The sequence below is a fragment of the Pogoniulus pusillus genome, chromosome 20 (assembly GCF_015220805.1).
Source record: "Pogoniulus pusillus isolate bPogPus1 chromosome 20, bPogPus1.pri, whole genome shotgun sequence".
NCBI classification, from domain to species: Eukaryota; Metazoa; Chordata; class Aves; order Piciformes; family Lybiidae; genus Pogoniulus; species Pogoniulus pusillus.
The window spans coordinates 4,046,235-4,073,469 of record NC_087283.1 but is presented as its reverse complement, the minus strand read 5'-3'; the positions used below and the strand labels follow the sequence as shown (position 1 = coordinate 4,073,469).

Sequence of the window (27,235 nt, the reverse complement as noted above, 5' to 3'; positions counted from 1 at the left end):
AAACTGTCACAGCTCTCCTTGCAACTAACTAAATGCACAGAGAGTTCTACTGTGTGCGAAGTGTGGGGGAGCAGAGAGTACATAAAAAGTAATGTATGCTGGGTTTGCAGGGTAAATTGCCTGCTTTGGAAAAAGTATGCTAAATAGGTATGACTTACAGTAAAGCTGTGACATGGAGTACCACACAATCTCAGAATGGTAAACATTGGAAAGGAGCTCCAGAGATCTTTGAGTCCAGCTACCCTGGCGGGTTTTGAATGTCTCCAGAGGAGAAGGCTCCCAACCTCTCTGGGGAGCCTACTCCATTGCACCCTGACTATTTCATACAGGAATTGGACCCCCATTGCACAGTGCCTTGCTAGCAGGATGCACTTAAATCCCCCATTTCACCCTGTAGGCAAAATTGACAGTGGTGAGAATGAAAACTTTTAATAGACATAATCTTTACTCTATGAAATAACACTTTAGACAGGTGAGCTCCTAATAAACCTTACTGTCTCCAGTATAATCTTGTCTCAAGTCCTTGCCTGTGCTCTACTGTCTACTTTTCCTTTCCTTTCACCCTGTATTTTGTTCAGAAGCCGTGTATGCAAACTGCAGGACCACCTGCAAAATGAAAGAGGATTGGATCAAGGACAGAGTAACAAATCCACATGGCAAATGATCTGCTCTAATGCCTGGCAGAAACACCATGGATCATAGATATGAGGACATAGCTGGACAAACTAATGCTGTTTGGAGTCATCCTTCCTAGCTGAAGCCACGAAAAAAGCTGTCTCAGAGTGGATACATGAGTAGCATATGTACATACAGCCAAGATGCACGCAAATTGATTGCTTGGCAATCATGTGCTTCACAGAAATCAGGATGTGACTTCTTGAAAGCTGCTGACTCTCTTAGAACATCCTGGTAAATCTTTCCATGAGACAAATTAAAGCAGAAGAAATCATATATGGGTGACTTTCAGGAGTTCTGATTTCCCCTTAAGTCATTACTACAAAAAGTCACAAGAGTTAAGACCACAGATGCTAAGTGTTTGGTTTAGCTGGTCTGTTTTTCAGGTTCTCAAACCTATGTATGCCTTTACACTAACTTGTGGATCTATTTACTGACAGGTGTAGATGCACTCACACAAATGCAGTAAATACATGCTGACTGCCCGTGTCCAAATGGCCAGGGTGTTTCAGCCTTTAGTGAAGATCAGTGCCAAGTATCAGAACTACAAAGATGTTAAAATGAAGTCACTGGAAGCATAATATTCATTTGACCTCAAAGGGAAAAGGACAAAGACCTGATGTCTTTCTGTGCCTCACTGAAAACCAAGTGACGAAGAAACCAGAGGAGCAAGTTCTTAGCAATTGACATGAACCAGTGATAAATTGTGGGAGCCAGAGCTAGCAAAGGGAAGAAGAAAGCTCATACATTCAATCTATACTTCAAAAAGACTGTAGATGCCTAAATCCCTCCCCAAAAGGTGTATTTGTATCACTTTGACATTTCAATTGCAACGAGAGGGAAAAAAACTTCAAAATTATTATAAATCTAGTTTAGTTTGGGAACGAACATTAAAACTTCAGATCATAATTGAGCTTTTTTAGCTCAACAGAACTCTCTTGAAACCTTAATTTTGCAAGATACTTAAGCAAATGCTTAATGGTAATCACCAGTTGAAGTCAGTGGGACTACTAGCATGCTTACAATCAGTATGAATGCTTAAGCACCTTGCATAATCGAGACCTATTACTCTCAATATGTATTGGGAGCCTGTCAGGAGATGAGTTTCCGTTACTCCTACTTCCCAACTGTTCTAATATATACTTGCAAGTTCACAGACTGAACAAATACATTAATATTATGTTTGCAGCTGCAAAGAAAACTGAGTTGGAGCTGGGGAGTTTGTTACTTGTCACTACGATTACCATCTGCCTTAGCAGACAATTGTCTCTCCATTCTTTTGAAGAGCTTCCACCTCTTAGAATGAAAATAGAGCTTCTAACTTACTATCCCACAGGAATAAAATGTTTATGTGTGTTTTGGGTTGGAGATGTATTCACAAATGTAGGAAGCTATTCCTGCAATTAATGGCAAAACCCAGGGCTTGCTCACTGACTCTGTTAAAATATCTGGCAGTGTCAGAAGCAGAGTGTCTATCATTTCTATCACTCCTAAGCACACTATCTGCCCTGACAAGCAGAACTGCCATGGCTCAATCCTGCCACTACTCTTACTTGACATCTCCGTAGAGCCATCAAGGGATACTCTGAAAGCAACTGCCAACATGTCTCTGACAACCACTCATGTTTTGTGTTGGCTTTTTTTTCACATCCAGCTCTGACTGTGCCATCTCAATGCAGACTAGACATAGAGTCTAAGTAATAAATAAGTAAAATGAAAAATATCAGAAAAAACCCCAACTAAATAAATCAAAGCCTGCACAAATAATGTATTTTAAAGACCCTCTGCATGGTATCACCACTCATCCATTCTGGATGTTGCAGGTAAAGCAGTAATTGGTACCGGTTCATGCTGGGCATCACACTGCCTTTGTAGTGTCAAAATCATCAGAAGAAAATTCTTCATCTTTAGCCAGCAGAAAAGCTCTTCTTAATCTTTTCAGATGATGGCCTGGCTTGTCTTTGTTCCAGGCTGATACACTCTAATTCAGTCTGTTTGGGTCTTATCCAAAGTTCTTAGGAAAACTGCAGATAAATCAGAGTTCAGCTGGCTATTTCTGATGCAGCAAGAGAGAAAGCTAGTATAACATTCCAGATCTTCCCATCTGCCAAGGTCTCCTCATTCACCAGCTCACTTCAAAGTTCTCTCCCTTTACTGAAGCAGGCATTAATTGGAAAGATTGGTACTTTTCAGAAGTTATGTTTGTCAGGAGCTGTGCAATTGGGAAAGCATGGCCATACATATGCAGAACTAAAGGAACAGCCCCCTGAGTGCTAGGTCTCATAAACCCAAGGAAAGCAGGCAAAGCATTACTGAACACAGACCTACAGCAGAAAGAACATTGTTTCCCTGCACCTCACAGCTGCTATTTACAAGAAATATAGAGACAAATGCAGATGAATCTGTTCATCCTGGATAAGATTTAGTGTTGAATTCTGGACTGAAAGGGCACATTCACATTAGGTTACATAAACTGGACAACCACACCTAGAGGTCTTGCTGTACCCCAGGTAGCTTCTTGACACCTATATTCCATTCTAATCTCTGATCCTTGGAGTCAGTAGGGTTGCTTTGAGTTTTGCAACAGAAAGCAGTTTGAAGGCTGCTCTAATTTCTTCAGGCAATAAGTCATCAGTGAAGCGATTCCATCACCAGTGCCTGTTGAAGGTACAATATGCTTGTTTGGCTTATTAATATGTGTGCTGCACATCTCCTAAGGTGGGAGAGGAAATGATCAGCAACAGGAAAACTGTAGCACACAGGCAATGCCTTTTCATACAGCCTTGACTCTACAAGGGAAATTCTTAGCTGGCTGATGAATAGTAGCAACAAGAACAGATTAGGGCTGAAACTCTGTCCCATTTTTTAAAGTTAGCAAAGCTTAGGCAAGGAAAAGAGCTACATTCCAAAGTGCAGTTGTTTATGTTGCAACAGCATATTCAATACATTGGGAATTGAAATGCTTAATATAGACCACATCCAGGTATCTCCAGCAAATCCTAGAACAGGGAAGTATATCCAACTGCTTCTGCTCTGCCAAGGTTAACTATTATTACAGCACAGAGACATAATATTAATTTTGTTCCAATGAAATTGGCTGGCATATGTGTTTCTGTGAGCCAGGCAACAGGTCATTACAGAAATAGCAAAACAAACCTGTTCACCATTCCTGTTCCAGCACACTGCATTTAGATTTTAAGATCATAACTGTTGGATATCTCTCCTGCAATGATGTACAAAACCCACTCTGCCAGAAGCTATATTCTTTCATAAAATGACTTTGCTATATCTTCCTTTTCCAGACCCATCTCAATATAACAAAATTTAACACTCTTGTAGACAATGCCAAATATCCTTCATTCATAATTAAGGTGAAGGCAAGTGGTACAAATCTCTAATTATCTTTTATGTCATATTTATTTTCTAGTGAATTATTAAGTAATGATTTATAGCCCAAATTCCATATGTGTACCTGCTAATTCAGGGGGAAAAATATCAGCCCTTCATACTCATTCAGCTAATGGGCATTGCTAATTGAAAAAATGTTCTTTGCACATACCACTAACTTTCCAATCATTTACTTGTAGAGAAGTCTGAAAACTAGATGGGGGAAAAAAAAAAGAAAGGTAAAAAAAGAGAGAGATTCAGCAGAACTTTGAAAGCTGAGTATGGTGCTCTGCTGAGTTCTGCCTCCTTGGTGCAGGCAGCAGGCAGAAATCAGTGACAGAAATATCCTGTCACCTCATATTAGTTTCTGCCAAAGTAGGAGGCTGTTCAGAACAACAACTGAAGTTTGAAAGTGGAGTTCATACCCCGTGCATTTTTGTTACTGCTCACTGTGCTTCCTGCAGGCAGGATGTTTTCTGCAGTGGCATGTCTTGGTGATCTCACACTGAAATGCACTAATCTCTTAGGACCAGGATTTCAATAAACTTTTTAATCAAAGCTACAAAAATGTGTCTGAACCTGAAAACATCTCCAGATTCTTTCACTGAATTGAATTTTTTTCCTGCAAAAGAGGTTTCCCTCTCAGAACTAAGGCTGCCTCCTGTGCTGGATAAAAGTCCTTGCAAGAATTCTTGCTCCATCCTGAGCCACTGCTTTTGTATAAGGACTGATCCTTTGACAGTAGCAAAGAAAATCCCTGAGCACCACAAAGCCAGGAGGGAAGTATCAGAGACTGCCTGCTGCAAGAGCTGCAGTACCAAACTCTGTAACCTTTTTTCCCCAGTTGTTTTTTTCTTTTTTTCAATTTCTAATTTTTTCTTCCTAGGTCCAAGTAACTCCTCTTCCCAGTGCAGGTTTTGCTGTGTGAACTGTGAACTCAGAAAGCTTGTCTGTCTCTAGAATGCATTTTTCTATACACTTTTGTACACCCTAAAAATCAGTTTGGGTTGAAATTGTCACCTATTTTGATGTGCTGACAAAGTAGAGAGGAGTCTGAAAATCTAAAAACATTCTGTCTTTCTTGTTTCAGTCTTACTATCTTTGGGGAGCTGATTTCTAACTTTGGACCTGCTCTGTCTGGCAATACTGAGAATCAGTCCTGACCAGCCTGCCTAGTCTTTCCGCCACTCCCATGAGTATCTGTGTAGAAATGAGACAGAATGGCTGCTTTACAGACATGCACCCCTGTATACCTATCCCTAAATATTAATCAGCACCTGACAACATGTGTTCTTTACAAAATGGCTATAAATGGTACTACAAGGATGCTGCTCTCTAGTTCCCCTAAAGCAAATTGATCTGTTCTCAGGAAACCTCCTGCAGCTGATCGAACACCAATCCATCCACTGCTACAGCAGATAAAACAAAGTAGAAGTTTGTCCCATAGAGTGCATAAGTGTACTACCACTTGCACTTCAAAGCTGTTAGCCAGATGCTTTCCTCAGGCACATGTTTGTTTCTCACAATTCATTGGGCTGCCATATCCACATGCCTAACCTCAACCTCACAGCCCCCATGGCTTCTGTGCTCTATGATGTGACCATGACCTAAATGAAGCCTAGAAACATATTCTGGAGTTAAAAATAGAGGAGCAAGTACTACTCTGCCAACCTCTCTGCTACTATTAGAAAACCAGACTAGCTAGCACATAATAGTTTTCTGTCCCTTAACTTTGTATTAACTTGAATTCCCACTCTTAACACTTTGCAACTGACTCTGGATAATTCTCAGAAAGGAAGATAAAAGAAAGTTTAAAGCTGAATTTAAATAATCTAAAAAACATAAAGTTCATAAAGTACCATACATTAACCTCGTTGTCTGCTACAGGAGTCTAACCTCTAAAGTTGATACCAAGGTAACCTGAATCCCCCCTATGAGGACTATCCATATCCATTAATGCTGCATTACAAGATACTGTAGGTTTGAGCTGGTTGCCAGTTCTCCAGTATCTGAAATGTACTCTCTGCAGAGTGCAGGACACCACTGAGACTCATTTAACTCTGACTTTCACATTAATTTTGCTGTGCTGTGAAGAGCAAAGACAAAATCAATGTCCATCAGCGATTATTCAAGGTAAAATATCCACTGATATTGAATACCAATGGTGGTAGTGAGCATTCAACTTACTTAAGGATTGTGGAGTTGACAAAGCCATTTATTCCAGTTTCACTTAATTTTCAATGAGGCATATGAGCTTAGAAAAACATGACAAGTCTAATGAAAATACTGGATGGCAGGAGATGTTACATCAGCACAAAGCATTACATATAGAAATGTTTTGCAGTGCACAGATCAGGGAAGACTTGGGTCATGGAAGGATATGCTAAACCTCTGCAAAGAACATTGCACGACTAAGGGAATTAGCCTTTGCTGTCTTAATGTTGATATTGGATCACTTCTTTGTGACTTCAGTGATAAGACTGTAGGAAAAAAATAGGCAACTTATGTGACAGCTCTCCTACATCAGTCTTGTTCGCTTTTTTCTCTCATTTTGCCCAATAAACCATGGGTGAAAACCTCATTGAGTTAATAGGAGTTTATCAGAGTTCACCACAAAACTTTAAACTTTGTAAATACAGCAACAACCAAGTGAATGAGAGTCAAGGTTTCTATTAAGACTTGTTATTAATATTTCTCACATTACCCCCTGAGATTCTCATAAACCCATTTTTTTTCTTCCCTGAAATATCCCTATTATTATTCCAGTATTATTGGTTATGTCCCACATTTGTCATAGCTCTTAAAGCACAGTATCTATCTTAGCAAAATAACTGATAACCCAGATCTCCTCTCATGTAAACCATATGACATAAAGTCAGTTCCATTATGCTTAAAAGGTTTCATTAGTATTGAGTTTCAATGATAATTGTTTACTTTTATTACTCCCAATTAAATAAAAGCAGTATTTCATAATTCAGTTGAAAATACTACTTTGAAAAGTGAATCTGGATGACTAGTTAGTCTTCTTTACCCATGGAAAATAATTCATCTTATGAAGGTAGGCAGCTTTCAGACATAAATTGGTATCAGAAAATGAAACTTGTTACAAATACTTTGAGGAAAACATTTAACCACCCCTCATTAGTAAAGAGAATGTACTCATTAGTAAAACCCATGTTTTGGAGTAACATCAAGGCAGGAGAATCAAATCAGCCAATTTTTATTGTCTCTAGGCAAACACTAACAGAGATTCTGAGAATCATCTTGCAAAACTGCTTTTTATTGGATTCTTATAGCAGTATCCAGAAGGTGACTGATACACAACAAGTGGTGAAACACAGTCAGTTTAAGCCAAATATTGTCATTTGGAATAGCTTTGCAAAGATGGCATTTTGAGATGCTCCTGGTTTACAGCAAAGTAAGGGATAAAGTGAACATATTCAGTACCTGTTAAAATCACAGTTTCTTTAAAAGACACAGCCTACATAGTGTGGTCAACAGGATTTTTTTTCCACTGTAAAGGAATTCAGAGTACTAGAAAGGCATGAAGAAATCCTGAGGAAGCACATGAGTCCTTCCCCAAACAAAGACTAAGCTCACAACAATAGTGCATGCAAGTAGACCAAATAGGCAAGTGAGAAATGCCACTAAAAGAGTCTAATAAATGATTATGGCTTTGATTTTCTTGTTTCTCAAGCTGTAAGCACTATTCATGGCTTTGACCTATGGCAGAATCTTGTTCATAAGATAGAGGAAAACAAAATAGGATTTAAACACACAGAATATTCTTAAAAACATAAGCCACAGGGAGATGGAATTTTCCTCCTATCTTCAGTTTACACTTTGTCCTTTATTCTGGCATCAAAAATTTAACTAATTAAAATCTTTCTTCTAAGTAAAATTCCCACCGAATACATTTATTCCTGTTCTAATCATGTGGGGGTTTTTTTTCTGCATCTAGCCATAAAAAAGACTGCCAGTTTTTGAACACATTAATCTGTGCAGTTAACAGCCAATAAAACCCTACAAAGCCTCTCTTGCACCACCACTGTCTCATTGTTAGAGGTATCATCGCTTTCCAGGGCACTGCCTGTGCAGCTCAGAGTATGGCCCTGATCCTCTATTATGGTCTACCCTAGCAGAAAATGCATCTGCCTTGCTGTCCAAATCACAGCCAGAAGGTTTTCAAAGTGTTAGAAGGTTTACTGTACAGATCTACTTGAAAATTGAATTTAATAGAAGCTGAGACAGAACCTCCAAATACAGCTAGAAAATGACAAAGCCAATCAAAACAAAAAGGAGATGAGGCAGAGTCTGACACTGGGGTAATAATTAACTGTATCCACAGAGTGCTACATCTACACTGAAATTACTGGCCACAGTTATTTGATGCTAATAGTTTTTAATTGCTCATTTATAAGTAAAGCACATTGATATTGTGGAGTCTCCTTCTCTGGAGACTTTAAAACCCACCCGGACGTGTTCCTCTGTGGCCTGTCCCTGCTTTGTCAGGGAGGTTAGACTAGATCTCCAGAGGTCCCTCCCAACCCCTATCATTCTACAATTCCACAGTTCTGTGATATTACTGCCTCTAGTTCAGACACTCAAAGCAAAAGTGCCCTTCCCAAAGTGACAGTTAGTCTTAGAATCAGAACTAAGACCAGCTCTCCTGCCTCCAAATGCCATGCTCAATTAACTAAACCATAGTTCCCCATAGGAAGAGAATCTGTGCTCATACAGGAAAATCTGTGTGCATGCCTCTCAAGGAAATTAAAGTGCAGCTATAAATCTCAGCTAGTAGCTGCTGTCTGGCCAGCTGCCCAAATTAAGGCCAGAGGTGTCCTCACTATGAGGGAAAATATTTGCTGCTTGTACATTGATTTTTGTTTCTTCTTCCAAAGGGGGGGGAAAAAATCAGCCACGCATATCCAGCCTTCTCAATTTAAAATGTCACACAATACAGCTTCACAATCATTCAGGTGACACTCCAAGTTTATCTCATGCAGTGCACAGTAAGTTCAAGGGACACACCAAGGACAGTTCAGTGACATGTTAATTATATCTCCAGCAAGAACATCCACTTAAAAAAAAAGTATGTAGGTTATATGTATCCTTTTAGAAGGACAAGAGACTAAGGAGACTGTTCTTTTGCTCTGATTTGAAGATAGCAATTACACACCTCTAAGTAGCCAGAAGAGGCAACAACCTTGACAATATACATTCAGCTTAAACCCACTTGCTAAAAGGGGTCTGTAAAGTGTCAATAGAAATACATATCTAGTAATATATTGATAGTCTCATGCTGTTCAGTAGCTTCAAGATTTTTAAATGGAGATTAGTGGCTGAAGATGACAATATTCAGGTTAAGGATGTGGCTTTTCAAAGAGGAGTTTTGAAAATGAATGCATCATGGTTCAAATAATTTTTAATTACGTGTCTGCCGTGGAGGAAGCAATTGGGCTCAGACAATCAGAGAATGGTTTAGGTTGGAAGGAACCTCAAAGATCATCTGGTTCCAAAAGCCCTGCCATAGGCAGGGACACCTCCCACTAGAACAGGTCAGTCAAGGCCTCATCCAACCTGGCCTTGAACACCTCCAGAGAGGGAGCATCCACAACCTCCCTGGGCAACCTGTGCCAGTGTCTCACCACCCTCACTGTAAAGAACCCTTTCCTAAGATCTAGTTTAAATCTCCCCTCTTCCAGTTGAAACCCATTACCCCTCATCCTGTCATCACAAGACCTTGCAAATAGTCCCTCCCCAGCCTTTCTGCAGGCCCCCTTCAGATACCGGAACGCTACTATAAGGTCTCCTTGAAGCCTTCTCTTCTCCAGGCTTGTAGCCTGTCCTCATAAAAGAGTTGCTCCAGCCCTCTGACCATCTTTGTGGCCTCCTATGGACTCGCTCCAACAGTTCAATGTCCTTCTTGTGCTGGGGGCTCCAGAACTGTACACAGTACATCTTCTGTTATTATTAGTCAGGGCACTTATGCTCCTGCTTGCCGGAGAAAAGTTCATAAACTGAGGTTTGCCCAAGATGGATGAGCTATAATATGCTTATCAGAAGATACCTCCTGTTTTGTCTTTCATTACACATTTTCAGTGCTTCATTTTTCCATTGGCACACTAGGTTGTTAACGAAGATGGCCAAATAGATCATGTCAAATTGCATCCCCATATATATAAAAATGCAATATGTCACAGTACAAGAAAAACAATTCTCATGCCAGTTTATCAACACTGTTCCTATCATCTGCCCAGGTTTCTGCAAGTGTCTTTATCAGAAAGCTTTAATATGATTCTTTTGGCATCATCTGAAGAACTATATTCTCCCAGAAGCATATTTCTGTCCCTTCCAAACTGCTGACAGATTTTTAACTACTGGCAGCAATAAAACAAATTTCATTCCAGCACATGATCTCCACTGAAGAAGTCTTCCAAGCATACAGTTTCTCTAATGTTTTACAGTCATTCCTGCATCATAATTCAGAGTGAAATGTACTGTATCGTAATTATACATACCTGAAACGATCAGTTTAAACTCTAGAGTCTGGGGGTCAATCACAGTTAAGCAGCAGCAGCAGCAGCAGAGAATCTGGTGTGCATTGTGAAACCCGAGTGAGACTTTAGGTACATACTTAGAACAGTTTTCCTGTCCTGAGCTCTGTGTTGCCCCTCAGGTCAGATGCAGAGATCCTAGCTCAAAGATAAACAAGCTGGATACCTACTGCAACATCTGCAGCACAAATACACTAAACTCAAGATGAACAGAAAATGTTGCCTTGAGCCCCATTACTAAATCTTGTTGTATCACTTAAGTTAACCAAGAGAGAACAGCTGACGCAACTAGCTGGTATTACTAATTTAATAAACTGTCCCTCAACTCTTAATCTTTGACAGAACTGTGATTTGCCAACCAATAAGCATTTCTTTTTAGGCTACCCCCACTGACACTAATGTACACTTTGTAATGCACATCTTTACAAGTCCATTTGTTTCATTCTGGTGCCCCCATAGTGAAAAGAGCAATAATGCTAAAAGGTGTTATGTATCAGTACTTGTCTTAAACCACTACATATTTTGCTGAATGAAGGAGGAGATTTGGATGTGACTTTGGAAATTAGTTTTAATGAATTGTCAGTCCCTCATTTCAGTCAAATGTTTGCAGAGATGAATATCTGCTATTATTAGTACTTGTACCACATCTCAAGGGCAGAATTAAAACATTTCTAGCTCAAACCAAGAGAAATTGTGGGAGAAATCCCTTCAAAAATTAAGAATGAAGACCATGCCATAAAATGCCTTTCCTATTTCCTCTTCTGTGTTTTTCATCTTCCTGGCAAGGTGAGCTTTCTCACCAAAAAATCTTTTGAGTACAACGAGGGTTGCAAAAGGGCAGAAGTAAAGCAGAGTCATCATGACATTACTGTTACCAGCTGACACAGTTGTACTGGGTAGATGCCCAACCACACACAGTGTTTAATAATGCAGCCTCCCAGAGTATTTTCTCTTTTCTTAGTACAAACATTGTATTGATGTTCTCAAAAGGCAGCTCAGAGAAAGCTACCACATAATGACAGAAACATCCAGGTTGGAAAAGGCCCTCAGGATCACCAAGTCCAACCTATAATCCTACTCTACAAGATTCACCTTAAACCATATCCCTAAGCACCACATCCAAATGACTCTTAAACACTTCCAGGGTGGGTGGCTCCACCATATCCCTGGGCAGCTCATTCCAGTGCCTGACCACTCTATCCATGACAAACTTTTTCCTGATGTTCAAATACTCCAACACATTTTTACTCCTTTGTATCAGGAGTGAAATCCTGACCTGTAGGAAGACATCAGCAGGTCTATAGTCGTGTGGGTGTAGGAGTAACTTGCCAGCACTAAGACTATCACCAATAGTGCTCAGTCTTCATCTTATAACCAATGGCTTCGCCAAGGAAATGTCACTACTGAGGCCCAAGAAGCGCTGATATATCATATGGAGATGGCCTCTAGTTTCAGGCATAGGCAGTTGCCATGATGCCCTGAGCCAGGGCTCAGCCTCTTTGCCAGATGAATATCTGAAGAGCTCTTGGGTTTTTCAGACTTGTATTTTTCACTCCCTCTGCAATCTAATTTCATGCTGCGTTGTGCCATTTCCCAAACTCCTAATTCATATAATGAATTCTTACAGACAAGTACCAGTTTGGGTTCATTTTTATAATTGCCACAAATGCCAGTTTGAACTAGCATCTGCCAAGGTATTTTCATTCATAGGACTTTCCTATTTCCATTCTGAAGAGGCTTTCTGTGTATCACCTTTCTTGGGGAGGCAGCACAAACATTGGGTCCTTTATAAGCATACACAATATCTCACATGGGTTCCTAGCCTTGAACTAGCTTTTGCACAAATACAAATCTAGCGAAGGTGTCATTCACTCAGCTACAGTGGGCCAGACATGATACAGGAACAAGTAACTTCTTATTTGATAGAAAAAATAAGATAAACACAAGTATATGATGTGTTTCTTAAATCAGCTTTCAAATGTATGATTCTTGTTTGTGCTCATAATTATCTTCCACCACTTGTTTTTCACTGCCAACAAAGTAAATATCTTTAGAGAAAAAACACTTGATACTAAGGGAAAAAGGAAAATGGCTTCTGAGACTGTATTGTTCATGAAACTCCAGAACACCAAGCATCAGCAAGGAACTGGTTTAATTTGCAAAGAATTCCTTGAGTGATTGCTTTGTTTTCTTGCAATTTAGATCTGCCAGCTTGGAAATGGCTATTTAAAGGTTTGTGAGGGTTGTCAGCATCATTTTAGCACTGTGTAGCTTTATATTAGTGGTAGGTGCTTTCACAGTCAGCTTGTATCTTGACTGTTTAAATCTCCTACTTTTACTAGGCAATGCAGATACCTTGGGATATATTTTCCACTTGGCTGAGGTTTGAAATCCTTTTCTGGTGGCATAAGTTGCCCAGTAAAATGTGTGCCTATTAAATAAATGGCGCTCACAGTTCGATGAATGGTGCAAAATGTATATCCCTCAAGGTTTTAATAATTAAAACCCTCTTTAAATATCAAGCTAGCTTACTGCCTTTGAAATTCATTCAGGTTCCCTCATGGATCACATTTTGACAAAATGGACTTTTCCATGCATTTTTTTAAATTCTATTGTGCCAAAGTCACACTTTCAACTGAAGACATTAAAAAACCAGGTAAAATGTTCAAACTAACCCCAGCTAGAACACTGGGATCTAAACGATAAGGCCAACCATCTGTTAGCATCACCTTCAAGGATTAAATTTATTTGTGATGTTAAGGCAGCCTGAATTTAATACTCCAGAAATGTAAGTCTGAATGATTAATATCTGTGGGGAAAGGACATTTTTCATAAAGGCAAAAGGCCATGCCTGTGTTAGGTTGATCTTGTGGAGTTCTCAGGTGCTGCTGGTGTTTATAAAATAGTCTCTATGAATATTCCTGCTTCATTTGTTTTTAATGTATGATGAGATACCTCAGAAATATTTCCACACAGTTTCACCTTATAAATGAAATGACATCTTCTATATACTCCCAGATCATCAGAGGATATCTAAAGACATCTGAAATGCAGACTTTGCAAGATCCAGTTGCAAGGTCTTTAAAACTTTAAATTCTTGACATTAATGTTTCTCTCGTCTCCCTCAAACTCTTAGTTTTTTACGTACTGCTTCTCCCTATTTCCCAACAGGAAGTGGCTCTCATGAATTTATTAACACCTACATTTCAAAATACAAATCAAATTTTTCTGTACTACCACAGACTTCAAAAGAAGGAAGAGATTCCAAAACACAGTCACAGAGTGATAGCGGTTGGAAGAGACCTCTGGAGATCACCTAGTCCAACCTCCCTGCCAGAGCAGGAGCACATACAGCAGGTTGCACAGGATGGTGTCCAAGTGGGCTCTGAATGACTCCAGAGACAGAGACTCCACCATCTCTCTGGGCAGTCTGTTCCAGTGCTCTACCACCCAAAAAATAAAGAAGTTCCTCCTTGTGTTTAGATAGAACTTCCCATGTTCAAGTTTGTACCCACTACCTCTTGTCCTGTTGCTGGCCACCACTGAGAAAAGACTGGCCTCATCCTCCTGACACCTGCTCTTTAAGCATTCATAAACATTGGTAAGATTCCCCCCCAGTCTCAGAATCATAGAATCAACCAGGTTGGAAGAGACCTCCAAGATCATCCAGTCCAACCTATCGTCCAGCCCTATCCAAACAACTAGATCATGGCACTAAGTGCCTCATCCAGGGACAGTGACTCCACCACCTCCCTGGGCAGCCCATTCCAATGGCAAATCAGTCTCTTTGTGAAGAACTTCCTCCTAACATCCAGCCTATACCTCCCCCAGCACAACTTGAGACTGTGTCCCCTCATTCTGTTGCTGGTTGCCAGGGAGAAGAGACCAACCCCCACCTGGCTACAATCTCCCTTCAGGTAGTTGCAGCAATGAGGTCACCCCTGAGCTTCTCTTCTCCGGGTTAAAGAACCCCAGCTCCCTCAGCCTCCCCTCATAGGGTTTGTGTTCCAGGCCCCGCACCAGCTTCTTCATCCTTCTCTGGACACGTTCCAGTATCTTAACCTCTCTATTGAATTGAGGAGCCCAGAACTGGATACAGTACTCCAGATGAGGCCTCACCAGGGCAGAGCATAGGGGGATGAGAACCTCCCTTGACCTGCTGACCAAACTCTTCTTGATGCATCCTAGGATACTACTGACTTTCTTAACCACAAGGACACATTGCTGGCTTATGGTCTTTGTGCTGTCCACCAGGACTGCCTGGTCTTTTTTTTCACAGAGCTGCTTTCCAGCAAGTCAGCCCCCAACTTGCACTTATACATGGAGGAGGCAGCTGAAGTTTCTGGAGTGTTCTGGAAACTGCTCCCCAAATGGAGCAGTTTTGATTCTCTTTTTTTTTTTTTTTTGGTTCATTAATGTGCCAGCCATCCCCCTAATCAATATGTAAGAAATTGTGTCTTGCTATTAATCTGTTTTTCTAGTGAAGCTTTCCCTTCAGTAGAAATAATTCTATGGAGCCATTTAACCCGCTAGAGAGAATGTGCAAATTATGTCATAGTTGTCTCTAATAAACCAAATTTAGTATCTTTGTAAAGAAAAACTTTGTGGCCATTGTGTCCTACCCAAGACACAACACAAGAGGACTAATGTCAATAGGAACGACAATTTACACATGCTCTAGTTTTCTGGGTCAACAGACTTTAGTCCTCTTGCATGTGAACTGCCTTTTGCTGACTTTCTTGCAAGCATATTTTCAGTCATTAATGCATCCACTGATGTCCTAAAAGAATGCCATCATGCATTTTTATCCTTATAGGTTTGCTACTGTGAAAAACTATAGACTCATAAGGTACTAAACCACTGACTTCAGTTCTTAAGTAAGCTTCAATCCTGAGGATTTGTTTAAGTCTGGTCTCACTTTGGCCATGCAGAATTATAAGTGGTAATTCTATGTGATGTGACTTCACATCTCTGTGTGTGCGCTAAGATTTTATAATGCAGATGGCACAGGGATACACCCAGAAGAGATGATGTGTTTTAAACCCAAACCTTCAGAGAGAGCCCCTGGCTAATTGTACTAGCTATAAGCAGCAGAAAAAAATAACAAAATTGGATAGTGCTTGGTTTATGACCTTGCACACAGCAACGTCAGCCCAGGACCAATATGATTAATTAGATGCACAGGAATCTCTCTGTCAAGACTCCCATTTGCTAAAAGGAGGATGGAGAACAGTCTCCTTACAAGGTAAAGCAGATGTCTGCTTTTGTTTGATGGAGTGGACCTTGTGGCAGGATTGTTTCTCAACAATTTGTCTGTCTGACTTTTTCCTAAACATTTTTATGCACTGCCTAATGTTCTACAGCACAGAAGGAAAGCAACAGTGGAAGCAGGATCTCATTTCCTGGTTGTGCAACAATGAAGACTTTGATATTTATGCTAGATAAATTTATATCATAAAATGTGAACTCACCCACAAAAGTTTTGCTTACATTGATTATTTGGAACTAGGCTTAATTGGACTGAGTTGGGACTAAGACACAAGCTCAACACATAGTACAAAAGCTTCCAGGGAGAACATTTCCTGGAAGATCTGTACCATGCTTTACTGTAGCTTAGCTGTTCTACACATAATACCTTGTCCAAACAGAAAGGCAAAATAATTTACTCCAGTGGGTTGGTAAAAGTGAAATGTTCTAAATAAAAAAGAAGACAGAGAAATAAACCCTAGTAATAGCTGATCAATAAACAGTAGTAGTCTAAATGGCTTGACACGAGTCACAATTGATATGTGGGATACAGCAAGTCAAAAGTATTGAATGTCATGTTGCCCAGCAATGACCAGCACTACTCTGGTCATAATAACAAAATATCAGAGGTGTCAAAATAAATCCAAGCCAGCTGGAGTTTGAAACAAGAGAAAATGGGCATTTGTTTTGCTTGCTTGGCAGTGGATTACTGAAATAACTTATACTGTCGTTGTCAGACACAGGACTCACCTCCTGGATGCAGCAGTACAACAAAGAAAACAAGAGTATGGCAGGGCCTTCCATATCCTTGAAGAGAGATGAATTTTGGTCTTGCTACAGGGTCGGCCTCAAAAAAAGGGTGATCACCTGCAGTTCCTGAGAGCACACTGGGGGAGGACAAAGAAAATAGACAGAACATATCCATTAAGTCCAATTAATGTAATAAACCTCCCCTGAATTTTGTTCAATTCTAAATCCAGAGGTGTATTATTTTCCCTTATCAATCTTCCCTTCAAGCCATTAGAAGGAGTCTGTGTCTTTCTTTCCCCACAAATAGAGATTCTACACAAATGTGATCCCTCAGCAGGAAACTATGCAGCATAGTATAGAAAAACCTTTTATCAAACTTAAAAGGATTAATGCATTTCTTTCAGCAAAAGCTCTGCACGTCCTCTAACTCAAGCAGTTTATAAAAGGACAAGGATTTTTGTTTAAAATGCAGGTAAAACCCAATTATCCAACGTGAAATCTCAAGCTGTTTGTTTGGGATCAAAACTGAATGTGGGAGAAGCAGCCCGCTTAGCAACTGTGCTGGAATGTCAGTGTATGTATTTTGTGGACAAGGAGGCCACTGGGAAAAGAGAAAGGTTTTAGCGTTTAACATCTCAAGCTAGCACTGTTTTCAGCTTTGGGCCAGGGTAGCTTAACTGCAACAAAGCACCATGTCCAACAGAGCCTGTCACAATTTCCATTTTCATAACGAAGATGTGAACAGTTCCTTTTAGAAAATCTTTTATCAGCTATTTTTCGCTCTGCCTTTTTAGACCAGTAGAATGAAAATTAGTATCGATTTCTTGTCATTGTTACAGAACCACAACCCACAAAAGCATTAGGAACTACAATGGTGGACATTGCAGAGCTGAATGGTTGGACATTCAAGCTCTCACAAATCCTGTTATCATGCATTTAGAAGCTGCTTCCCTAGCTGCCTCCTCTGCTCCTCTACCACTCCCACAGCAAAAGGAAATGTTCAGCCTTCAGCTATTCCAATGCGAGGCCTGACATATGAACACAAATACACTTCTAATGAACAAATGCAGTGTTTTGACCAAAGAGCTTTGGTGATGCTTCAACACTAGTTTTTACTGTACCTTTTAATACAAAAGGTGCATCCTACAGCAGAAACAGGTATCTACTTTGTCCTCGGAAAAGTTGTTCCCAGTCCACTATACCATCCTGACCTACCAGTCAAGGCAATATTGGAATAACACACTGACGTTTTTCAACTTGGCTCTTCATACAATTGAGGGTTATATCACAATTACATTAGAGAATCATGTGGATAAAGAACTGTAACCAGAGAGTTAAAATCTTGCATTGACATTGAATCTAAAATTAAAAGCAAACAAGACAAATTGTAGCCTGAACAGACTCCTACATAATTTGGATTGCGATGCATTACTTTGCTGTTAATCAAAGTCCCCTTTCTTTTGACCTTAACTGTTTGAATATCTCTCCTGCCTGAATGTCAATATGAAGCAACACTGAAGGTCAATGAAAGTGCCTTGCCATTCACTCCGTGTCCTTTATCAACATGCTGTACTTGTTGGGACTTAGGCAAATGAAACACTAAATGACATCAGCAGAACTTACATTCTTGAAATCACAAGAGTTTGGGCTTTTAAAATATATTTCAGTTAAATGTGCAGCTTGCTGACAGACTCCATGAACTAGAGATGCCTTTGTAAGCACAGCAGGGAGGTGGGGATCTGTGAAATGCCATTATGTGCAGCTGAGCTGGATAACTGACACTGTTTTGGGGATGGCAAAAAGGATATTGATAAAGAGAGAATAATGTCAATAATTGGAAACTGCTCATCAAATAGAGGCACAGAATCGTTCTTCACTTCCCTGTGTCATTTAAAAAAAGTGAATTTCATGTGTAACAGCACCATAGAATCACAGAATCACAGACCTCCAAGGTCATCCAGTCCAACCCTCGACCCAAACAGCACCATAGAATCACAGAATCACAGACTTCCAAGATCATCCAGTCCAACCCTCGACCCAAACAGCACCATAGAATCACAGAATCACAGACCTCCAAGGTCATACAGTCCAACCCTCGACCCAAACAGCACCGTAGTATCACAGAATCACAGACCTCCAAGATCATCCAGTCCAACCCTCGACCCAAACAGCACCATAGTATCACAGAATCACAGACTTCCAAGGTCATCCAGTCCAACCCTCGACCCAAACAGCACCATAGAATCACAGAATCACAGACCTCCAAGATCATCCAGTCCAACCCTCGACCCAAACAGCACCATAGTATCACAGAATCACAGACTTCCAAGGTCATCCAGTCCAACCCTCGACCCAAACAGCACCATAGAATCACAGAATCACAGATCTCCAAGATCATCCAGTCCAACCCTCGACCCAAACAGCACCATAGTATCACAGAATCACAGACTTCCAAGGTCATCCAGTCCAACCCTCGACCCAAACAGCACCATAGAATCACAGAATCACAGATCTCCAAGATCATCCAGTCCAACCCTCGACCCATCACTGACAGGTCAACACTAAACCCCATCCAGAGCTACTTGAACAGCCCCAGAGGTGGTGACTTCACTACTGCCCTGGGCAAACCATTCCAGCATTTGAGAACTCTTTCAATGAAGAATTTCCTACTGTCCAGCCTGAACTTCCCCTGGTGCAGCTTGCAACCATTTCCTCTAGTCCTGTTGCTTGTCATCAAGGAGAAGAGGCTGCCCTCTCCTCACCCCAACCTCCCATCAGGTAGCTGTAGAGAAAACCAATTAAAAATCCCTGCCAGAGAGTCCAGCAGAAGGAGGCAGAAGTGGGAGGTTATTTGTTCATCAGTGCTTTATAGACTTATCTAAGAATCTTTCCAGCTCTCTAAGGCCCATGTTGACTGACCTTTCGATGCTTAGATATGCTTTCATTGTAAATTTGCCATCGGCCGTGACCATAAAAGGAAAAAGTAGATATTAAAAATTGTGAAAGGATTTAATTATGGTCCCTGCATTTCCTGCATGTGCAAACTATAAAAAATAGGAACAGGCACACTCAAGTTCAAAAATCTTATCTGCTTAGAAGGCTTTTATGCAGTGAGATCTCATTATAATTAAACCAATCTCCTTTGGTTCTGCACAGTCTGCAATCATGGCCTCTTGGAAGAAACGTTTAGTCAATTAACTATTTTATTAACCAATTGATTTTTCCTGTTAGTCTTTAACCTCTTTGTACCTGTTAGGAATAGTTATGAAAGCTGAATAAATTGGTTTCTTTCATCTCTAAAAGGCAACAATAAATAATAAAACAGGTAGAACAAGGTTGCAGTGGGAAACTCAAATATGAATAAAAATACCTGCCGTGTATCGTATTATATGAAATACTAACTGCTAGGAGTAGCAGAGTATTTCAATAAATCACACTGTCACACTGACCTTTATTGATATACTGTTTCTCTACTTAAAGGATTGGTCCTGCTGCTTTAGGAGATCTTTTGTTGTGAAGGGCCTGCAGATTCATCACATAACAAAAAGATTATTTGCCCACCATAGCACTGTCTGAGTCTATATGCTAAGGAGAAGAAAAAAGCCCAAAATATTCCAGGGACAGTTTAAATTCAGAGATTGATTTTGCATCATAGAAGAACAAGCATGCATTCCTAAAATAAGTACAAAATGTGATTTGTATTATCACTTAATACAAAGTGGGGAAAACCAGAGAATGAAGAAAACAAAAGCTCTGTCTTTTTCATTTCTAGCAGGCAACAGACTGCTTGATTTTACGGAATGCTAGACTGTGTTGCAACTATGCATTGACAGTCCTGTACTATGCAGTGAAATTCACCTGGCTGAAACTCAGAGGAGTTATGGCTCCTTTGTACTAGTGGCTGAAATGAAACACTAAGGAGATGTGCAAAGGGTGAAAGAAAAAAGACAGTGAGAAAAAAACATGTGTCCCTCTAAAGAATTATTCCTTGCTCCAACAAAAATGTGAGAAACAATCTGATCCAGAATCACAACTAATTTATACTCCATATAAGAAAAATTCAAAAACATTTGCATAGATCAGTGAAAAGCTTATGAAACAAATGAAGTACAATCTGGAGTCTCTCCCACTTATTGAAGCAGTAGGAGTACTAATCTCTCTGGTTTTATGTGGCTCTGTAATGAAAAAGGTGTTGAAAGTTGAAGGAGAAAGAGCTCGTTGAGCACTCAGTAATTTATTCACTGAGCAAAGATTCATGAAGATAGGTGAGGAACCTGCCCCTTGCATGATCCCTTGAGCCATGACTCCTTTTCTGTCCACGTTTCTGATGGAACAGAATACTCATATGGTAGAGACTAGCTGATGTTTATGTATCAGATGCTACCATAATGTTCTCCACTTGTAGCTATAACATCTCTCTTTACAAATAAAACTATGCATGGCTTTTCAAATATTTAGTTGGCTTTGAAGAGCCTCTATAATGATTCTTTCCTCTAAATCAAAAGTTTTGCTAAACTCCAAAGTATCCATAGGTGGTCTAACCTTCAAGGTGATGCCTGGCTGTAGTCTCTGTTCCTTCTTTTTCCTGTGCCAGTTTACATTCTGCATTGCCACTGCACTGCCAGCCACTGGCAAAATGCATCCTCCTGCTTTTCTGTCTTTAGTCTTTTCTGATGTTCCACTAATCCAGCCTTCTTCTACTCCACCTTTCTCCACTCTACTTATCTCCATCTCTTCCCTAGCAAAAATTCTACCATTTTCTGCTTTCCTTTCACCCAAGCTATCTTATTCCAGTTGTTCATCCCATATAACTGCCAAGGCATTTCATTCACTGCACAACTGATACCACTGCTAGTCACCTCCACTTTCTTTCTATTTCCAATCTCCTCTTCACCAACCATGTATTTCACAAAGGAGTCTGGATGATGGCAGCACAGACAACAAGTGTTGCATTTAAATACAAAATTAAAAAGACACCATATGGCCCAATCAGGTCAAAATTAAGTAAAATGTGCCAGGGTAATGCCTTTGCTTTCCCAGAATATGCCACCAATGATGCAGACATGCCATTCCTTTGTTGGCAATATTTGTGTTGGGTGGTAACACACAGAAGAGCTGAAGGCAATAGATTTGTTGACATTTTTGGATATACCTGACATGGACTTTGCCTTCCTGGCCCCAGAACGCTACAGGAGAAGCAGGGCATAATAAAGTTGATTGATTTGTGTTTGTCACTCATCCAAGTGGCTTTCATTTTGGTGTCCCTCAATCTTGCTTTTTCATTTTCATTTGGAGCCACTGAAATCTCACCTTCCAGAGAATCCAAGCTGTTGGACTTGTCATCTGGTTCAAAATGTCTGCACAGCATGAACAAAATTTACTGTCCTCTGTGCAAACTGTTTTGGTGGCTCTAATAGAAAACACAGCAATCCTTCTTTTATGCTCTGCTAGGAAACAATCTGCCTTTTTTTTCTCCTTCTTTTTTATTTTTTTTTTATGAGGGGAAAAGTTTTTGATTGAATTTTTGCTAGCTTTATATAAACCAGAAAAATCAGCACACAGCTCACAGTACTTAAAGTGAATTTGAACCATTTTTTGTCCTTACTCTAATTTCCCCTTAGATTTAAAATCTTGGTTAAATCAAAACTTTTGGCTTTTAAATTGCCAAGGCTAAAATGTGGCAGAGCTGTTATCTGACTCATGAAGCACTGTGCTCAATCGAAGTGCTCATGTCATGGGCACTAATTTGCTTTTGTCTTATCCAAAAGTTTCACTAGTATGTTGCTCGTGTCTCAATACAAAAACAATTGCATTCTTTAGCAAACCTTTTCAACTGTGGCATGGTTTGCAGACATTTTAAGGTCCTTGAGTTTTGATCAAGGAAACAGATTTCTTTTCACCCTCCACCCTCTCTCTCTTTTTTTCCCCACCTTTGCTTACAGTTTTTTATAAACTATGTGGCTTGCTGCTGTCAGCTAGAAAGGCCCCAATGGGAGATCCAAGGTCACTGGTAGCTGAAGAGAGACACTGCACATGTAGTTAGGATGAAAGAACATCCCACTGGGGTTTTGGACCTATGGTTCCTTGGCTCTTGTGACTTAAAATAAATGTATCATCACTGTCTGGAGCCACCAGTCACATTCTCTCACTCAGGAAGCCAAAATTAGAATCAGACTGAAATGGGTGAAGAAGATAAAAAATTCATCATTGTTTTTATGTATAACAATACTTTGAATTCGTTCTGCTAGGGACAGGATGAAAAACTGTAATGGCTTCTATAGGATTTCATGCAAATAATTTAGGAAAGCTCTCGCTCAACAATTTGTTGTAGAGATTTAGAGATATGCAAAGTGATCCACTAAGAGATGATGACTTAGCAACCCCTCCAGATTCTTATATTTGCTTAAGTAAAATTATTTGGAATAGGGTTTACTTTTTATAAATCTTCCAAGAAAAAAATTGGTGTCCTTCTGGGATTTCCTCCCCTCCTATTTACTGAAAAGTGAGACTGAAGTGAAGAGATCCTGTGCTTGGAATTTTAGACTGAAGTCTAGGTTACCTTTCAGGATTTGGTAGTGATTTCCCTTGTGATCTGCATGTTGATTAAACTTTCCAGTTCCTATCAGTACAAATAGGATTAGAACACATCTGTGCTTTATTTGGCTATTGCAAGAAAAACCCATCATTGATGAGTGGCTACTGAGCTGGCTTATAAAAAAGCCAAAAGAATACAAACATAGCAACAACAACAACAACAACAAAAAACCCATCCTGAATGCTTGTCACACGGGACAGTTGCAGCCATCTGGGAACTGAACACAAAACTTTCCTCTCTCAGAGTAATTTAATGAACTGTCTATTCAGCTCAGACTCCTGTGGTTGGGAAGAAGTAAACAAAAACTCTTCACAAAAATTCCCAAATAGAATAAACCACGCAGAATACTAAAACACTATCTCTGACTTCCTACGCTGCCCATCTGTGCACTTGAAAAACGTAAAGATAGGGAGAAAGAAAGGGAAAAGGACTGCTGATAACCTGCTTAATTCACTCCCTTTCAAAATGAAAACATTCTCTATACCTTGCTTTAAGCTTTTATCTCTAACAGACATTGAATGGAAAACACAATTACATTAGCTATTATTAATGGTATCTTGAATTAAATTATTTACCAAGCAACCAAACTATGTCTAAATTCTGCTTCTCCAAAGAAAGCCACCACTGAGATGCCCTGCTGAAACTGGACTGGACAGAGCATCTAGTATACAACTGAGCTGACAGGTCTCAAGCTGCTGTACCTTGAGTGATAAGGCACTGTATGATGGATCCAACTGGACATGAGCTATCACAAGCCACAGTCATGCAACACAATATGAATATGAAACTTTTTCCATTGCACAAGCTGGAGGTCCTCAGAAGCTAGCTGTCAACATAGAAAACTGCAAAAAAAGCTTCTCAACTGCAATATTTAAGATTTAGGAATCAATATACTTGCAAGAAATTAAATCCTGTTCACTCACTGGATCTGGAAGAAAGAGTAAGTTAAGAAATTCAGTCTGTTCTTTGGGTTCTCTGGGTCCTGATGAAAAAGTGTGCTTTCTTAACAAACCTCTCATAACTCTGTCTGCTTCAAACAGAACTCAGAAACATCAAGCCACCAGTCAAACTGAGATTCCTTGGAGAGACAAAGCATGAGGCCAGAATGCTGCAGCTTTGGAATTTTTGTAGTGGAAAAACAGAGCATCAAGCTATGGCTAAGCCAAAAATGGCAGAATCAAGGGCTGCATTTTGTCCTGTGCCCTCAGAATTACTCACAGTTCCTCTTGACGGAAGTTGCTTGCACACAGATGAATAAGATAAGAGATAAATGCCTTGATGTTCTGACTGAAATTACAAAAAGGCAAGAAACTCTAGTAAGACCACTGAGTGCATCTGCTTCTAAATTGTGCAAGGACACAGGATTGTGAAGGCTCTAACCCTGCAAGTGCTCAGGACCGAGTTGGACATGGCCTTGAGTGACCTGATCTAGTGGCAAGTGTCTCTGCCCACAGCAGGGGGTTGGAACTAGATGATCTTCAAGGACCCTTCCAACCCAAACCATTCTATGACATTTCTGCCCCCTAAAATATTGCAGCACTTCTCCCCACTGGCTCACTAAAGACCTCAGAGGAGTCTTGACTTTTGCCATTTCTGTTTTTTCTTTAAATGACAAAGAACCGAATCAGTCAGACTGCCTGTGAACTTGTTACTGATTCTGTTTTAGCTGCAGTGCTTCCCTTTTCTCTTGGGTGTTGCTGTCCTTGCCTTGTTAGTTATGTACCTCACTAACTAGACAAAAACACAGGTACTCAGACCTTTGATCTTCTCTCAGTTACACCCCTCACTGTTTAGATTGTTACAGTAAGATCACTGGGAAGAAGAGAAGACTAAAATAAAGTATTGCAAAGTAAATATCTTCCTTACTGTTACAGACTCCACTCTGGCTAATGCCCCAGGAGACACGCAGCCCCAGGAGACATGCAGCAAAAAGGACACAGCCCACTTTATGGAGAGTATTTCTATCTGTCAAGTGCTCTTTTTGACTAAAGAGCATGACTGTCAAGACAAATCAACTCATACAGAAAGGCAGTTTATAGTCTGAGATAGTCTGACCTCAGACCACAGACTGCTAGGTCAGATATAGGCTGGAGGTCCTGTCACATTTGTGGATCATGAGGAATATGGCATAATACTCACTTGCAGAGTGTCACAACAGATATGTAGTGGAATTTGGCCTTCACTATTTCCCTGTTGAGAAATACTACTCAGAGCTGGGGTGTGGGACAGGAAGTCAGACTGCACATACTTTTTAACATGTGTTATCTGAATATACTCATAAATAGATACAACCAAATGCATTTTATCTGTTGCTGCAAGAGTTCTAGCTTGCCCACAGGGTACTCTCTAGTAGGACATAGTGTTTATCATCTCCAGGATGCAACAGTGGGAGCTGCTGATATCTGTCTCTGAATATACCACCTGTTAAAACTGATCTTCATTGTGAAAAATCTAAGCTGTAGGAAAGATGTTTGTATAAACAATGGACACATGCTGAAGGGTTATGTGCAACATGGAGCCTTCTAAGGCTGAGTGACAAAAACTGTAACTGATCACTTTAAAGTGCCAAGAACACTAATGCTGGAAATTTTAGTTCAATTGCATTTACTGCAATCTATAAAATCATAGAAGAGAAGAGGTTGGAAGAGACATCAAGCAGCAACTTAGTCCAACTCTTACTGCTCATAGCAGCAACAACTAAACCAAGTTGCTCAGGAGCGTGTCTGCTTGCATTATGAGTACCTCCAAGGATTCCACAACCTCTCTGGGCAACCTGTTCCAGTGCTCAGTAACAATTTAATCATGGTCTACAAAGTTCAGGACAGCCACCTTCCTCACTTCATTTTTTGTCCCTGTGTTTCATTTCATGTTCTTCCAGATCAATATAAACCTCATTTGGGTCCTGCACTGTTCCTAGTTGGGTCAGCTTCTGTTCCTAGAAGTCAAATAACTGTTTTCCTGTGATTTCCCTTTGCTTATAAGAGAACATGCCTTTGGCAAACACTACTTGAACCAATTCATAGAGGCAACATACTGTATCCTTCAATTCACATTCAGACCTTAAAATACCAATGTCAGAAAAATGTGCTGTGAAATAAAATACTGCGATACCATGCTGAATATATTCTAGTTAAAATTAGAAGCAAACATATACACACAGGCAGAACAAAAGCAAGAAAAATGGTCAATACCTATGTTAACTGTATGTGTGTTGAACTTCATTTGCACAAGTGGTCTCCAGAAGCTTAGCAGATTATTTAGACTTGTGAAGTTATAGATCAAGAAATGTAGTGCTAAGGTTGAAGCCCTATGTTTGGAATTACAAAGTCAGACCACAACTCCAAGCTATTTCATACTTTGTTATGGGGAAAGTTTTTAATTCTTTCCTGCTATTCACAATAACCAAAAGTTTAAGGAATTGTCAAAGCTTATTTTTTTATTATCCAGTTTGTTATGTCCCTCTAAAGCAGCCCTCATTCTCACCTAGGTTTTATCTTTTCTGAGTTAGCTGAACTGTTTAATATCTTCTGAAAAAGGCACAAAAATTCACTACAGACAATTACATCTGACAAATCAGCAAAACACTTTTGTATCTTTGGACTGCTGAACAGCTCCACTGTTATGAACCTGTGAATATCTGTCCAAATTCTTTTAATGAGTTTTTTTGGGCAGTGGGAATTGTAGGACCAGCAGCAATTCATTTCACATAGCTTCAGTAGCCATTGGATGGCTGTGATTATCCTTCCTTCTGTGCTGAACTTAGTTAAAATCTGAAATGTTAAATAAAAGCTACAAATCCCTGCACTTTCCTTGAGCATTATACTAATTGAATTAAAAAAAAATCAGTTGAGTAATGATGTATGTTGCCAATGCACCCAATCTGTCAGACATTCATTTCTGTTCTCAACTGTAAAGACAGACTGATATCAATTTTATGTGTCAGCTGCTCAAGTAGGTGATTCTCCTGCACTCACTTCCATTCACAGAATTCAGCACTAAGTTTATTAATTCTGATAAAATCTGC

At 39.9% G+C, this 27,235-nt stretch overlaps 1 long non-coding RNA gene across 1 annotated transcript in view; it reads right to left on the bottom strand.

The window, feature by feature from the left end:
• The window catches only part of LOC135184191 (uncharacterized), a 102,622-nt gene that overhangs the window by 29,130 nt on the left and 46,257 nt on the right, over nucleotides 1-27,235 (bottom strand). Inside the window, exon 3 of the long non-coding RNA XR_010305895.1 lies at nucleotides 16,617-16,753. This is a non-coding gene — a long non-coding RNA (uncharacterized LOC135184191). The remainder of the gene's footprint in view (nucleotides 1-16,616; nucleotides 16,754-27,235) is intronic.